Source organism: Perca flavescens, chromosome 9 (genome assembly GCF_004354835.1).
Source record: "Perca flavescens isolate YP-PL-M2 chromosome 9, PFLA_1.0, whole genome shotgun sequence".
NCBI classification, from domain to species: Eukaryota; Metazoa; Chordata; class Actinopteri; order Perciformes; family Percidae; genus Perca; species Perca flavescens.
In genome coordinates, this window is record NC_041339.1 from 12476508 (window position 1) to 12493786 (window position 17279).

The 17279-nt window shown below is 41.7% G+C and overlaps 1 protein-coding gene across 2 annotated transcripts in view; it reads right to left on the reverse strand.

Moving 5' to 3' along the window:
* Window positions 1-14998, reverse strand: part of ddr2a (discoidin domain receptor tyrosine kinase 2a) — a 34130-nt gene extending 19132 nt beyond the window's left edge. For both annotated transcript variants that reach the window (XM_028587313.1, XM_028587312.1), the window contains exon 1: window positions 14874-14998. The gene's annotated coding sequence lies outside the window, so the exon portion shown is untranslated. The remainder of the gene's footprint in view (window positions 1-14873) is intronic.
* Between the last annotated feature and the right edge of the window lie 2281 nt (window positions 14999-17279).

Genomic DNA, 17279 nt, shown 5'->3' on the forward strand with positions numbered 1-17279 from the left:
GTCTACTTCTCCAACACATTAGTTCATGAGAAGTTACAATATCTCTAATGATCAAACTCCTTTCAGTCTCAGCTGCACTTTGAGATCAATGAAATAATATGCTATTGAACTTTTGTTAGCATACTTACATGTTAACGTGGTAAAGTTAGCCTTCATCTCAAAGCACAGCTGAGCTTTACAAATGATAGTAGAAGCTGACCGATGTTAATCTGCTAATCGCCCAGCATGTTTCCTTGGATTAGGGTGGCACCTAAATCATGGTTGCAGCTGTCGCCATGCTATGCCGTTACACCCTGCTACGCTCTGCAGTGCCGTGCTACGTCCTGCTACGCCCTGCAGTGCCCTGCTACGCCATGAACTACTATTTCTAGTCACTGTTCCATTATCTTTATTGTGACTATTATTGCCACTGTTCATCACACCCCCAACCGGCACCGTCAGACACCACCTACCAAGAGCCTGGGTCTGTTCGAGGTTTCTTCCTTAAAGTGATGGTTCGGAGTAATTTCACCCTAGGGTCCTTTGCACCATGACCTCGAGCCAAATACCCCCCCAGAAGCGTTTTTCAGCTGGGTCTAGCATTGGGAGAGTTAGCATAGCAGCGTTATCAGCTGAATAGCTTAGCGCAGGGGCTAATGGACCCACGTTTGTATCTGGTAAATGACCCCACTAATAATGCCCGAAATGATACCAAATGTCTACAGTAGTACATATAGGTTATGTACTCATAAAACGATGGATCATTGGAAAGTTTGTAAGTACACCAGAAGTTTATGAACACTTGCCTGCTGGCTTCTGCTCTCTGTTGTTGTTGCTGCTGCCGGCAGTAAGACGAGTGCTTAGGGCTGTCTACAAATTACTACATCGAAAAGAGATGCAACAAAAATATTTTTTAATTTAACTTTTTTTTTTTAACTAAGTGTTAAGTGTATAACTAGCAGGCGAGTTAATAGATTTGGTCACTGGTTCGCGTGCCCTCGGCAGCGGGGGGGGGGGGTGGGGCTGATCGCGTTTAACTTTACATATCTATCAAGATAACATTACGTGTATTTGTATGTGATATAGGCCTAATGCTTTCCCCTTGGTAGTATAGCATTGTCTTGTTCAGTAGTCTGGTGCACAGTCTCCTGGTGACAGCCTACCTATCACGTAACAAACATTTAACTTAACATAACTACTAAGATAACATGACGTGCATTTGTATGTGATATCCATCAATAATGTAATCTATTAATTTGTATGTTGGCACATGCCGGCAGGTTGCACGGTTACATTAGAGTTGAGCGGGCCGGCCGGTTGCACGGTTACATTAGAGTCGAGCGGGCCGGCCGCTTGCACGGTTACATTAGACTCGAGCGGGCCGGCAGGTTGCACGGTTACATTAGAGTCGAGAGGGCCGGCCGGTTGCACGGTTACATTAGAGTCGAGCGGGCCGGCAGGTTGCACGGTTACATTAGAGTCGAGAGGGCCGGCCGGTTGCACGGTTACATTAGAGTCGAGAGGGCCGGCAGGTTGCACGGTTACATTAGAGTCGAGAGGGCCGGCCGGTTGCACGGTTACATTAGAGTCGAGCGGGCCGGCAGGTTGCAAGGTTACATTAGAGTCGAGAGGGCCGGCAGGTTGCACGGTTACATTAGAGTCGTAATTGCACATTAGAGTCGAGAGGGCCGGCCGGTTGCACGGTTACATTAGAGTCGAGCGGCCGGCCGGTTGCACGGTTACATTAGACTCGAGCGGCCGGCCGGTTACACGGTTACATTCGGTCTCGTTCGGGTCTAGGCATTAGTAGCTCATTTCCTGATTGATTCTAGCACCACCACTACAGTCCAGTGGAGGCGCTAATGAGCTAGATTACAACACACACAGTAGCAGAAGAATACTAGCTACACAACGGCCAACCATTGACATATATATAATGCCAACGGCACGAATGAAGTAAAAGAAAAAAACAGGAGTGAGTCGGTTCATTGACGTATAGCACTCGATTCTCCCGGCTCAGTGACACAAGTCGGGTTAATTAACCGGCTCTTCCGTCAGTTCGTCAACACTACACTCGTCTAACTGCAGGTAGCAGCAGCAGCAGCTGCAGCAACAGAGAGCAGAAGAGAGCAGCCAAGTGTTTATAAACTTCTATAAACTTACAAACTTTCTAATCCATTGTTTTATGAGTACATAACCTATTTGTACTAGTGTAGAAGTTTGGTATCATTTCGGGCATTATTAGTGGGGTCATTTACGAGATACAAACGTGGGTCCATTAGCCCCTGCGCTAAGCTATTCAGCTGATAACGCTGCTACGCTAACTCTCCCAATGCTAGACCCAGCTGAAAAAAGCTTCTGGGGGGGTGTTTGGCTCGAGGACATGGTGCAAAGGACCCTAGGGTGAAATTACTCCGAACGATCACTTTAAAGGAAGTTTTTCTCACCACCCGAGGTTTCTTCCTAAAAGGGAGTTTTTCCTCGCCACTGTTACACTAAAAAGCTTGCTCTTGGGGTAATTACTGGAATTGTTGGGTCTTTGTGTATTATAGAGTGTGGTCTAGACCTACTCTATCTGTAAAGTTTCTTGAGATAACTCAAATAATTTGATACTATAAATAAATAAAATTGAATTGAAAATGAATCCAAGCTTGACAAACTCTAAAACAATTTAGACCAAATCTGACAACATGCAGTACAGCTGAGTCTAAGAGGCTGAATCTCAAGCCAAATCAATACATTTTTTTCAATTTTAGGGTTTTGCTCCAAGTGGTACACCGTAGATGAGGAGTATCGCCCCAATACATGAATACATCCACTTGGTAGATTCTTCAAAAACAATCCCTGCTTTGGCTGCTGTACCACACACACAATACCTATATCAATTAATTTGGCATCTACCCATGTTGATTTTAATACTGCAGCAACATGCACTAAGAACTGTGACTGCCTAGGAAAAATTCTTTTATCAATTTAAAAGCCTATGATAGGCTTTAACCTTCAAATGCTTCAAAAAGAACATTTCTCACTGTTCTTTGTTTTTTCCTCAGAGTTAAAGCTGCAAATACGAGATCCAAGCCATTGTTAATATTTTTATACTTTGAGTGTATGTTAAGTTGAGTTTATAGTGAACTTTCAAGATACTTGTGGTTTAGTTTGTGATTGTTTAAATGTGAAAATGAATTTCCTGTGTATCAGTTGTATTGCTATTGCCTCCTGTGGATCCAGCTGTGCTCTCACCTGTGTGAAGTGAACAGCGGTTATTCCACCACTGGCCTCGGTTATAGTAATGTCAGATCAGTCAGCAGCAGGCACAGGTTCACAGTTCTGGAAACTTCTCTCCGTTCTTGGCTTACAGGAACACAGCAGGAAAAACATATTTATGTCCTATCTCCGTTTCAAAAAGTGTCTACCAGTGTTTTGGTCAAGGCAAGTCGAGACCGAGTCAAGACCAAGACCAGACCATACCAGTGCCAGACAGCCAGAGCTTCTCCTGTCTCCCACACAGGGGCGTAGCACAAAATTCTGGGCCCTGTAGAAAGGCATTCTCTATGGGCCCCTCCTTGCATCCACAGCTATTCATTCTAGCATCTTTTTGGGCCTTCCTCACACCAGGGCCCTGGGTACTCAGTCCCATTTCCATCCTCCAGTCCGACACCCCTGCTCCCGCATTCCCTTTCTTGGGCATGTTAAGGGGGCGAGGAGAGGGGATTAACAGTAACACATTTCTAATTAGAAATTAGTCTAGTTATTGGTTGCATTTGAAGCAGGAAGTTTTACATCCAATCACAGTAATGATGTTAACACATCAAATTAGACAATTCAGAGGCAATTTGGTGATATCTCTGCAGTTGTGGTCTTGATCGGTCTTGAAATAAAATCCAGAGTCCTCTTTAGCCGAGACCGAGACAAGACCGAGTAAAAAAATGCGGTTGAATCCGAGACGAGACATTCAAAAAAAAAGTGATCTTGAGACCGGTCTTAAGACCAAGACCGATCTCGAGTACTACAACACTGATGTCTGCTGCAGGAGTTTTTCCTTTTCACTTTCGAAGAGATATTTCTAACATTTAAGGGGAAAACTGTAATAAGCGTATAAAGGCATTGTCAAAACATCTTTACTGTGTTTACATTTCAAAAGTGACCATAGAATTGTATTTATTATGCTCTTCCTGTCGTTAAACTTGAGTTTTTCCACACAGAAATTGTATCATTTCATAGTAGGTGCAAATGTATGTTTGAAAAGTGGGCGTTGCTCTTTAAAATTAATTTCCACAGCTACACCTTGCAGTAACACAGATTTTTCAGAACTGAAAACTCAAGAAGTAATGGTAAAAGAGAGCTGGTGGGATTGGAGACAGAGGACCGCAACGAGGACCAGCTGCATAAACCCTTCAGAGGTGAATTTATTCTCATAGCTCCTGAGAGACGGAGCAGGAAAAAGACAGGAGATCTAGGTCACATGCAGACGCCTTCCCCACCTGCATGTAGGAGCAGAGAAAAGAGGGATTATACAGTATAGGTTCAACCTCTGGGCCCTTGTTATTAAGCATGCAGGATCACATACTGTGGGCCAGTGATGCTGAAGTAATGCTTCAGAGTTTATTTTCCTGAGAAAAAAAAAATCCATCCACTGGTACTTTACTGCTGATTAAACAATTCATTCAGTAACGACCAGCAGACATTACCAGGCAAAGTTTGGTTTGGATATCACTGGTCTGAGGTAAAGTCTGCTCTCTTCTGTAACCATGGCGCCCAGGTAAACTGGGTCCACCTACTTTTTTGATGAGATTTGAGCTCAACGGTTTGTCACAGGCAGCTAACTAACAAAGCGATGCAGGCCGCCGAACATAAACTGGTGGCAGGAGGGTCGAAGGGGGAAATAGGAGGAGGTAAGGAGGGGTAAGATGGGGGAGAAGTGTAGTTTATAAAATGGGGGTAAAGATGCCATTCTGGGCTTTAGCTAGGGGGCTTTCAAAACATGGCAGAGGCATGTATAGGTACAGATACCTGTCCACAAACCCTACCACAGTAGTCTATATCAACAACGTTTAATTTGCGGGATTGTTCAGGTGCTGACAGAAATTCCGCCGGATGTCTTTCATTTCGGCGGATGTCTGTTACCTTCCGCTTCCTTTGTGTTGGCATTTTAAACTCCGGTGAATTTATGGTTGACTGCTCCTCAGATCTCTGCAGGGTAAATCCAGACTGCTGTCCAATCTTAGTTTTCCGTTGCACAACTAAAACAACTTTTGAACGTAAACGTGTTCAACCAAAACAAGTTCCTTCCCGAGGCTATTTTAAGGAGGCGCCGTTACTCCATCCGGCGTTTAGAGCCGCCCCAGAAGACGATTGTGATTGGTTTAAAGAAATGCCAATAAACCGGAGCACGTTTTTTCTCTTGTGGACTTGCCAGACCTTTCTGGCAATGCGACACTACTAACACAGTAATGCAGGATTAAGTGTAAGGAGTGGGTTTTGTCTCAAAGTGAGGCCCAGAGAACTATATATATATATATATATATATATATATATATATATATATATATATATATATATATATGACTAGGTTTCTCTTGACAGTGCACCACATTTTGCAAAACACATTAAAAAGGCATCCCTGGGGCGCCCTGGTAGCTCAACTGGAGGAGGGTGCGCCCCATGTACAAAGGCTCAGTCTTTACCGCAGTGGCCATGGGCTCGATTCTGACCCATGGCCATTTGTTGCATGTCATTCCCCCCCTCTCTCTCTCCCCTTTCCTGTCTTCAGCTGTCCTGTCAATTAAAGGCCTAAAATGCCCAAAAGATTTTCTTTAAAAAAAAAAGCCATCCCTGGTCTGACATGTCTAAAGAGGGATTTTTGGTATTGTTGAAGGTTCTTTGTTCATCAGAACTAATTAGCAAATGTTAAAAATAGCAATGACAGTAAACATTATAGCCTACTAGCTAAACATCAGCATGTAAGCATTGTTATTGTTAGCATGTTAGCTGACGATATTAGCATTTAGCTCAAGGTACATAAGTACAGCCTCACAGAGGCTCTGCACTCTTCTTCAGTCAAGTTCTAAATTTAGCCTGACGCAAAAAATAAAAAAATAAAAATAAAATCCAAACAGACTCTGATCTCATATCTGTCATACAGCTAACCTTCATGAAAGTCTATACCACAGCACGGCTCATTCCAGGGTCACATTTATCTAAATAAACCAAAGTCAGGTCCACTGACAAACTTAGGCTGAAAGTGTATAAAGTAATCAAAACATGGTCCTTTAAAAGTAGAGAAGCATGTTTGACACATTTTAAAAGTCCAAAGGGGCATTTTCTCATCAAATTAAAGTATTACATGTTGTTCTGTGAGAGCAGATCCAAACGCATATAGAACAAAGTAAGAAGATGAGAATTACTCATAAAGGAAAGTTGGCCTCATATATCGCTACATATTTCACTGAGGGACATAAAATAATAGACTTTACTGTCCCTCAGTTAAAAAAGATATTTGTAACCATGATGTGGAATGAGGAGGCCCGTGAGCACAGCGTCTTTAGAGGGCCCCTCACTCTGATTTTCTACATATCCATATACTGTCATTACAAACCATTGACACGTTATAAAATGAGTATCCAAAGGCCAAAGACCCAGATCATATTTTTCTATTTATTTCACATTATATCGGCAACAATTCTCTAATAGTCAAGTATGTATGTACAAACATACATACAAACATATCTCCTGTGCCCAGGGAAGGTTGTGGGCACTATGAGTAATCTGTCCTTTGTACTTGGTAAACAGAAACACAATATAAGTGTAAATGGGCTGCAAATGTGGATACATTTAAAAAAATACATGCAATGTCAATCTTTTAGAGACAAAATAAATAAAAATACATAACCAACAGTTCTATCTCTCAAAATCTTTTCATAACTAAGTATGTTATAGTACAACAGCTGTTTACAGTACTATTCTCCCAGAGGATCCATTTGAAGTAAATGTTGCTGAATGTGGTGACAAATGACTGTATCTACTGTACCAGTGGGAGTTATGGCATGTAATTCCAAGGTAAACACAATATCTAACATGTCAGTTGCTCACTTAGACTAATATCTGTCTGTAGATGTATTCAAAGATATGTTAGGCTAAAGTGCTCCATCACAGCTCCATTCAGACTGGACAGTATTACTCAGACAGGTTATTATAAACATAGTCTCGCGTTGCCAGACCTTCCTCCACAGCGCTGCGGAGGAGGGTCTAGCTAGTCCACACAGCATTCTGGGATGGGAGAAAACTATGCTCTGGTTTATTGGCATATCTTTGACGTTGCTGCTGGAAAATAGCCTCAGGAAGGAACTTGTTTTGGTGGAACATGTGTACGTTTAAAAGTTGTTTTAGTCGTGCAACAGAAAACTCAGGTTGAACAGATAGTCTAGCTAGCTGTCTGGATTTACCCTGCACAGATCTGAGCAGTTAACCACGTCCTCATAAATCCACCGGAGTTTAAAATTACAAGACAAAGAAAGCCCAAGGCAACAGACATCCAGCCTAAAAGTGTGACATCTGGCAGAATTTCCGGCAGCACCTGAACAATCCCGGAAGTAAACGTCGTCGATATCTGTATCAAAGCTATGAGCTCATACATTATAACCCATTATAAACGCAACATTTTGATAAGCAGCAAGCAGAGATTATTGTGTCAACTTGAAGCAGAACTTTACTGAACTATGGACAATTTCTACTTCTGTTCCCCTGTAAATAACCTCTCCCTCTTGGCTAGTTCAGGAAGTGGTGAAGGACAGATACACTCCTCAGAAACCCATGAGCCCACAGAGCTCAACCAGGATACTGTACATACCTGTACTCTACTGTTTGAATCAGAAAAACTAATTATATGCATCGCAGATTCACAGATGAGATGTTGAGAGGTTACTCAGGTCATAAATAACTATTCTTGCAAATTCACACACATCCACCTCTTCCTCATCTTGCATCCCCAAGAACACTCTCCTGCATTCAGTAAGAGCTCGCTGCCATGTCCTCCGGCGGTTTTTATTTTGGTTTCCCAGGCTTTCTTGTTTGTATAAATAAATCAGATTTATTTTTGGAGGGTTAAGCCCAGCATACAGAGTAACACTGGTGTACCACCAGGCCCTGCACCCTGGGAAAGTCTGTAAAGTCAACACGCACGGTTTACCTGGATCTGTTCCCTGCTTCTGTCTCTACACACACCCAAACACACACACACACGGAGCAGCGTCAACACTTGGGGCTTCACATGAGCCTCCGCAGAAGAGTGAGCAACCAGTGGAGGCTAAGAGGGTCAAGAACAACTGAAAGCCACCCATGATTGCCTGAGACGCGGGGGCTAGAAGATTACATCTCCTCATTCATAATCACGATGCTCAAACGCAGGTCATCATGTCTGTTAAACTGTATGACTTTAAATGGGGAATGTAATTACAATACTTTCACATAATTCGAATAACAATGTGACAAGTTTAATGAAACATCTTGTGTTCAACATATTTTATTCTTGCTTTTTCACAACTCATGTACTTGTACTACATGTACTAATAACTACTTGACAATTCCCAACTTTTGGTAAAATGTGTTGGATGCTGTAATGGTATAACATTTCTCAAAAAGGGACCACAGATAAAAGTCAGCTTCTAGCTCGATCTGGTGCCATAAATGTATCACGTGGCCTGATACATTTATAACCACAACATCCCCGGTTCAGTTGTAAATGGGAAAGCTTTGGGCCCAAAAATGACAAAAACAATGTATCGTCCCTGTTAAATAACCAATAAACAATGGCAAACATGTTGCGTATATGAGCTGCTAAAGACAAGGCAGGTGTTAAAAAAGTGTGTGCAAAAAGTTAAATAACATCAAAAACTATTTACTTACTCAGTTCAGATCTCCTTCCTGAACCCAGACACCATGCCTAGGCTTCAGAGCTATAAACTGCATATACAGTATAAGGGTGCGTATGTGTGTTTATGTGCCCTGTTGGTGCTGGGGCCTGATTGCTATACAGTGTGCCCACGTGCTGCGCACCGTAACCATCCACATGTGCTTTCTATTATATTGTCTTGTTTCTCCCCGAAGGCTGTAACATAGCATCACAGATATTTTATTTTTATGGGAATGCATGAAATCCGAATCACATTTCCCGATCAGACCCAGGTGGAGCCATGCAAACACACAGCAGTAAAATCTCAGAATGAGGCGCACGAACGTGCATGCAGGCCTACACACACACACACAGACACACACACACACACACACACGCACACACAATTAAATTTCTTGACTGGTAAAGAAACAATCCTCTATTGTCTGGGTAAGATGCGACACCTGTGGAGAAATGTTCCCGTCTACACGCAAAATTGTAGGATATCTTACACCACATATGCACATGTAATGATATACAAGGCAGATCTTGAGCATTGCTCCATGTTAGAGTGGATAAAAACAACGATCTACTGTGTAAGCAATGGTTTTACAGTAACATGAAACCAAAAGCTGAAAAGCAAAGGGAGTGTACTGCTTCACAGGCGGGGCTGCAGGGCTTTGGATCCATCTGGTGAATCTTGTAACGAAGCAGAGGTTAAGGTTCGAGGTTTGTCTTGAACACTGTAACTGCTTTCGTTGAGGTTCGACAGTCTCTGGCAGGAGCACACCAGCCTGCATACCACGTAGCTGCTGTAAGCTCCTCACTGATAGTGCCATTAGGAACCTATAATTGCCTGAGGACATGAACTGTTCACACCGGTGTGCAGGTGCTCGTAAAGGCTACCAGCTGATGCTTAGTGGCCACAAGGGAGAAAGCAAAGTGAGAAACTGCAGGAGAGTCTGTATTTTATCTTCTTGCTAGAGCTACCAAACATTTCAACAAAGACTGATAACTGTTGAATACCGTGCAACAACAAGGGGTTGTGTAAGGAGTAAAATCTATGACTGGAAATCCATTTTGATTGAATATCCAGGCCCAGAACTTTACAGCTACACTGTCAGATTGGAAAAACACCGGTCCGTGCCAAGAACCTCTTTTTTTCCATTTCCCCCATTAAAGCAGAAGTCCATCCCCTGCATGCTGCTTAAATCAAGAGCATTTGTGCATTCAGCTAAGATGAGAAGTTCTTTCCCCAATTTCAACAGAAGAAAATACACCTGTATTCTTAAACTATGCATATAATGTCTCAAAGAATACCAGCACCCCATTACAATGTGCATTCACCACTTTTCAAACAAAAAAAGAGCTTTAGCTTTGTTAAGGACAATATCATATTCTATACTAATGTGCACTGCTCTATTCTGCAGTACAAAACTATTGTCAGCTAAATATGTAAGTAGTATCTTACTGTTGTAGCTGGTTGAGGTGAAGCTAGTTTTAAAGTATTTTAGTCTAGTGGTTCCCAAACTAAGGGTCCGGCCCCCCTTAAAAAGTTCACAATATAAATCTGAGTGATCGTGAGATAATTAATGGAGTTGGAAAGGAAAAAAAACACTCAGATGCTACACTCATTTGTGTTCCGATTTTTGACTTTTCTCTAATATTTTCTTTTTTTGTGTAAATATTGTATAATCTCACGCTGGCCTCTAGCTCACCCAGTAATCGCCCCATGTTGGCTGAGTCCTGCAGCGCCCCGGGTTCGAATCCGATCTGCAGCCCTTTGCTGCGTGTCATCTCCCATCTCTCTCCCCCTTTCATGCCTATCAACTGTCACTATAATAAAGGGATAAGCCCCCTCCAAAAGAATAATCTTTAAAAAAAAACATTTTATAATCTGAACAGTCATTGAAATGAAGTTATCAGAGAAGTTTAGCGTCTTTGGTGGAACTGCGAACAACATACAAACATTTACAACGTGATAATGCTTTTTTTTTTATTACGAGTCACGGGCCAAAAAGGATGGGAATCAATGGTTTAATATTTTAGATATCAGCATCTCAAAATTGTACTAAAGTACCGTATGTCATGTTTCACCACAGATAAAACATAGATCCACTTTATAGACATTCAAATAAAAAAAAACAATATGAGAGTAGATAGTAACGGTTCTATAAAAAGGCTGCAGTTGCCTGTACAGCCTGATACGTCAGCAGTGACAACTCATTCACTGCCCAGGCTGTCATTTGTTCACAGTGGCAGCCTGCGGCACGTCATAAGGTCCTTTTGATGTTAAAATATTACCGCAGATCTTCCCTGACAGCTTGTAATTACAGAAGGGAGGGGAAGGGGAGAGGACAGCAAGGTAGAGAGACAAACAAAAAGAGACTGCCACTCGTAAATAGGAGAGAGAGACGGGGGAATAACTGAGGCCACATGTGCAAACAGAGGAGATTTTTAGGCACTGTGTTAATGTGTATGTGCATCTATCTTCTAGCTCCTCTACAATTATTTGGTTTTTGCGATTGGGGCGGCCTTCTCTGTAGTCTGGATCAAAGCAGCAACCTCATATTAACTTCATTAATTATTCCACAGTGGAAGAAATGTCATTTGTTTTCATATTTGCCGTCACTAGAGCTAAATCACCATGTCATCTCTGGTTTTGGACGCAGAACTCAAGTCAGAGAAAAACAAGTAATTAAAGCTCAGAAATAGGAGGGACAAATGCAGTCTGCTGTAGGCTACGAGTAACCTAATCCCCCTTAAATGGTAGGCGATGAGTGGGGTGCTGGTTTGGGCAGGGTCGAAGTTCAAGCACGTGCGGGATGCAAAGTCAACAGCGCGGTATTTAAAGTATGATGTTCCCTGAAATGCGACTATTTATACCAAATTACAAGCACGCACCTCAGCTAGCGAGTGCACAGCTGGTTTTGTCTTGCCAGAGGCATTGATTTGAAAACACTTCCAATCAAACAACGTCTGCGTTGAGTTACAGCTAAGCTAAGTAAGCACCGGGTGCTTGCAGTGCAGTGTTTTGAATGTGGGGTTGAAATTACAGCCTTTGCTGTGGTGTGTGATTAGGGTCTGTATGTGAGGATGTCAGTCAGCTTCCAAACTCTGGAGGGAAGGGTTGCTAATTGAAATGACATGTCAGAAAGATGCAGTGATAACACACTCCTAATGTGGTTCCTCTATACTCTTTCTCTCATTCTATCCGTCCCTGTGTGTGTGTGTGTGTGTGTGTGTGTGTGTAAAATATGAAATTACAGCTAGATAATGGAGTGATGGCATGGGATCAAATCCACGTTCAACGTTGTCTCCCGCTCTGTTTTCCAACTGTCTGGACAAATAAAAAAACACTGAATGTGAATACATTATCCACTCCCCTCTGACATCCACCACAGGCATTTCATATATTTCCCTGTCATAAGCAATAAGTCCTTCCTTCGACTTTGACTTAGAGTTTATTTACCCTGATAAAGATTGTTTCCTATTTATGCGTCCAGCCAAGAGAGCACACAACAAAAACGCCTTCAAGGAAAACTCCACGCCCGAAATTCTCTTATGCTGTTACACACCATCAATCTGCAGGGATCAGAGCGTTCCCAAACTTAATTTGTGGTCAAGTTCTGTAATTTCACTTGTTGTTTTCCCTCAGGTTGCTTTGTCTAATTGTGCTTCCATTACTTCTTTGTTCCCCAGGATTTGGCGCTGCACAGAAAGAAAGCCTGCACTTGGGTGAAGAGAGAACTGATAGTGGAAGAAGAGCAACAAAATGAGCAAAAATAAGTTACAGTCCTCAATAAAATCACAATAGATCACGGCCCTGTGCTGCATTTAACCAACTGTGGATTTCTATCTGAATATGAACATAATTATATTAAACATTTCTATGATTCTGATTTACTATTGATGTTTTTGATTGCTAGATAGAGACATCTTACACAATATTGTAGATGAAGAAAATATGCTGATATGGCATCTCAATTGTGTGACTTTAAAGCACATTCAAAAAAAGAGTTTTAAGGGGGTTTAAGCATTTTTAGGAAGACTTTCTCTCAAAGTCTATTCTATCTAAAGACAAAACAATTTGCATTTGATTACAATGGTGTAAAATTGAGCAAAGGAGTAAATAATTATATTGGAGCGGCTGGAAACAACAAATGTTTGCGATTTTTGCGTGTTAAATCACATACAATTAATGTGAAAATTTGCCATTGGTGATTTGTTTTTGCAATTGACTAATCAGACAGAAAATCAGTTCTACTCATGTTACAGTATGAAGACACTAAGGCCAACAACAACATTAACAAAAACAAGAAGCAGCCATGTGTCCAGATACCCTAGTAACACACACACACACACACACACACACACACACACACACACACACACACACACACACACACACACACACACACACACACACACACACACACACACACACACACACACACACCAGTGTTTCCCCCAGTGTATTGCAAGCCTGGTGGCCCACCGGGCCTAAGTCACTGGGAATTGTTTTTTTAAATGTATTTTAGGACATTTTAAAAACAGTTGGAAACTTAGATGTAGTTATATTTTCAAATCTCCAGTTAGCTTTGAGCTCTGACTTAATGTTGGGCCCTTTGGAGTCTGTCTTATAGCTTTTTTAAATTCTCAATTTCACGATTTCATCCATGATTCTGTCATCACAGAAACTGTTGGGGGAAACCCTGCGCACACACACACACACACACACACACACACACACACACACACACACACACACACACACACACACACACACACACACACACACACACACACACACACACACACACACACACACACACACACACACACACACCTGATGCTGAGCATCAGCTTGACCTCTCTTTAACAATGCCTCCATTGATCAGACTGACTACCTCTCCTGAGTCTGTCACTGACCGTTCAAATGTCAGAGCTGTGAGCTCCTACATATCCTTAACTATTGACACAACTCTTCTGTGTCGAGTTGACTTACCAAATAACTTCAACAAGGTAGAAAAGAGGCCTCTGTGTGGAACACCTATTGGCCACATACCACAGGAGGACCCCCTACATATACCACCTACGTAACACCTAACACTGAAGGACATACACCCCACCCCCATGACACACAAAAGCACGACATGTAACGCGTGGACAAAAATCTGTTTCAAAGCTGTAACTTGAGTATTCAACATATCATCAGCTGACCACAGCAAACAATAAGCAAGTCAGTTGTTTAACTTTTCCAAAACATACCCCGGACTACCCCGCCACAATAAAGCAAACAAAAATGTGTGTTAGCTTGGTGCAAGGCATTCAAACAAGAGTCACATCATTTTTACATTAGTTACACTTCTTCTGTCGCCTGTAAAAAGAAAAAAAAGCTTGTGTCATTCTGCACAATAGATAGACATGTGATGCAGTAAACACTCCCATCTCCAGACAGAATGACGCTTGAATCGTTGACATGTCTGTTATTTGAAATTGGTAAGGAAGGCGCTGAATGTTAGTGCATCTATAGAATAAAAATATATTGTTCAAAGGTTAAAGACATAAGCTTTTGCTGGTGTTTTGCATGACATTCGTATTCTTTTCTTCAACCCTGATTATTATTTAAATTGAGAAGGTGTTTAAATGAAGGAATGAGCCTCAATTTCATCCAACCACAGAAAAGTAAAATGGCAAATAATGGCTTCAGTTTGCAACAGCTGGATCTGCAGCGGAGCAAAGAGGAGTTTGAATCTGGCATCGCTCTGCTCCGCTCTGCTGTCCACTCTTCTAGTCTGCCATGCAAACAGCAGCTACTTCACACAAAAGGGACATGCAGTTCAAACATGCAGCTAAGGCTCCCAACTATGAAATATTTCAAGGCAACTTTAAGGTACTCTCACAGGTGGTCAGAGTTTGAAGCCTTATGGACTTTACAGTCCAATCGATGATATAAAACAGGAAAGAGTTATGCTAAAAAGTGTCAAAGAAAAGAATGACTTACTTCTAAGATGTCTCAGCCTTTCAGACCATTTGTTCAGAGATGGTTTTAGATTATTCCAGTGAGAGTCAAGACGGCCGGACGTTACAATCTGAGCCCTTCTCTCTCTCGCTCGCTGTCAGTCCTTCACCAGGGCTCTCTGGGCTGATGTAAGACACCCCTGCACATAGGAAAAAAGAGAGGGAGAGGAGAGACGAGAGAGAGGGAGAAAGAGAGAGGGGGGGTGAGGCAGAAAAAAAAATCTTCACATTCTGTGGATTCCTGGGAGAGTGCCAAAGTCCCAGAATTCCACATGCCACACATAAGGTTTCAATTAAGGCCGAATCCAACGCTCAATCAGAAAGCTTTCTTCCTCCTGAAAAGAGCCTTTCTTTTGACAGCTAGAGGCTGAAGCAAACTTAACTCAAGGTAAGGCTTGTGCTGCTGTCTTCTCGACAGAGAAGCTGTCGTTTTATCACAGATAACAGATTTATAGAACTGAAAGTGTTTGTTGCTACTGTGTTTACACACAACAAATCATACTGTAGATGTGACGATCATATGAATAAAATACTGATCTTTAAATGTGCTAGAAATACCCAAGAAGCAACTCTGTTAATGAAAGTCAGTGGCCCTAACACTGCAGTTTGTCATAGTCTTAATAGTCAAACCAGATCCATAAAAAGTGTGAGTCAAGTGTCAGAGAGAGGTTGTCCTCTTCTGACATCATGAAGTGTGTATTTCGCTGCAGATGTGGCCTGAACCGTTTGACCGGACGAAAATAAATTAAACGGTTATTTGGAAATGAGAAGGTTTCATTCAAAGACACTGTGACTTTAGGTTTGTGACTTTTCTTGGGTCCTGATGTGCAAAGTGTTTCCAGAGAAGAAAGCCATACTATCCTGCATTGTTTAATGAACAGAAGGAATTTATTGGAATTTAAGGATTGTATTGCTTATTTGAATAGCTGCTACACATACAGTATTTAGGCATGCTAGCCTTCTAGGGATGGCAATGTTGGTCTGTGGGTCCACCACTTTGGTCCAGACTAAAATATCTCTAACTGTCTTAACATTTTAAATATGTACAGACATTTAAGGTCCCCAGAGGATGAAGCCTTCTGACTTTGGTGAAATGTCTCGCTGGATGGATTGCCTGTAATTTGGTACGCATTCATGTTCCCCTCAGGATGAATTGTTATAACCCTGGTCATACATTTTAATTTGTGCAAATTTGCCTGCAATACCTGCACTTTGTTTAATGCTAATAGGCAAATGTGATGCTGTTATGTCACGATAACACACTACACTAAGATGGCGAACGCGATAAGCATTGTACCTGCTAAACATTAGCATGTTTGGATTGTCACTGTGAACCATGCTAGCGTTAGCATTTAGATGACATGGCACCGTGCCAAAGTACGCTAGTCTCATTAGACATTGAACAGAGGATCTCTGTAGCGGAACTTTCACGGTAGATTAAATCCATAAAAAGATCCATAAGAAGACTAGGCCAGAGTTAAGTGTTTTTCTTTCTGCTAAAGTACCCATACTGCAGTTATTTCACATCATAATGCAGTTATGGAGCTGGAGAGTAAGAAAGAAAATAAGTCAGAAAGGAGCCACAAAGAATATTTCCTAGCTCCTAGCCGCAGCAGCGTTGCATGCTCTGGCCTATAAGTGTGCCTACCATAGAAATACAATGAGCAGTAGTAGTAGAAGAGACAATCCCATTCAAATGAACATTGCAGGATGGTCCAAGAGTGTATGCGGCCAGTTTTATGTTTAAGAACTAGGGCTACACAATATGAAGAAAATATGCGATATGCGATAATGTTGTTAAATATTGTGATATTACTCACGATACATAACACATATCAAAATGTACTCAGTTCAATCTGCTTGTTGAATTTAAAACAAAAAGGAAATCATTTGCAACATTTTATTGAACGTATTCAACATTTAACTGAATACATAAGACACCACTAAAAAAAAAAAAAAAAAAAAAAAAAAAAAAAACTTACATTTTGTCTTTTGCGATATGTCGCAGCCGTTTGCGACGTGTAGGCCTATATTGCGCCAGTTGATATCGCGATAACGATAAAAAAAAAAACAATGTATCGTGCAGCCCTAGTAAGACCCTTTTATATATGTCAATGGTAAGAACTGTGACCTTGTAGCAGGCTAACTTCCGGTTGTGTCTAGATCTTAACCCTAGAGAACCTCTATTGAGACTACCTATTGGAGGTAAATGCCTAACCTTCCACCAACCATCTCGCAAATATCAGATTACCATCTAGACACAACTCAAACCTCTGCATAAAACCGACTTGCAACAAGTTGCGGACTCATAGAGGTGAGGTTTTGCAAAAACCAGCAGTGGAGTAGCTAGTACGAAGCATGGGAGGCGTCTTTTTTTGCATTATGTCCG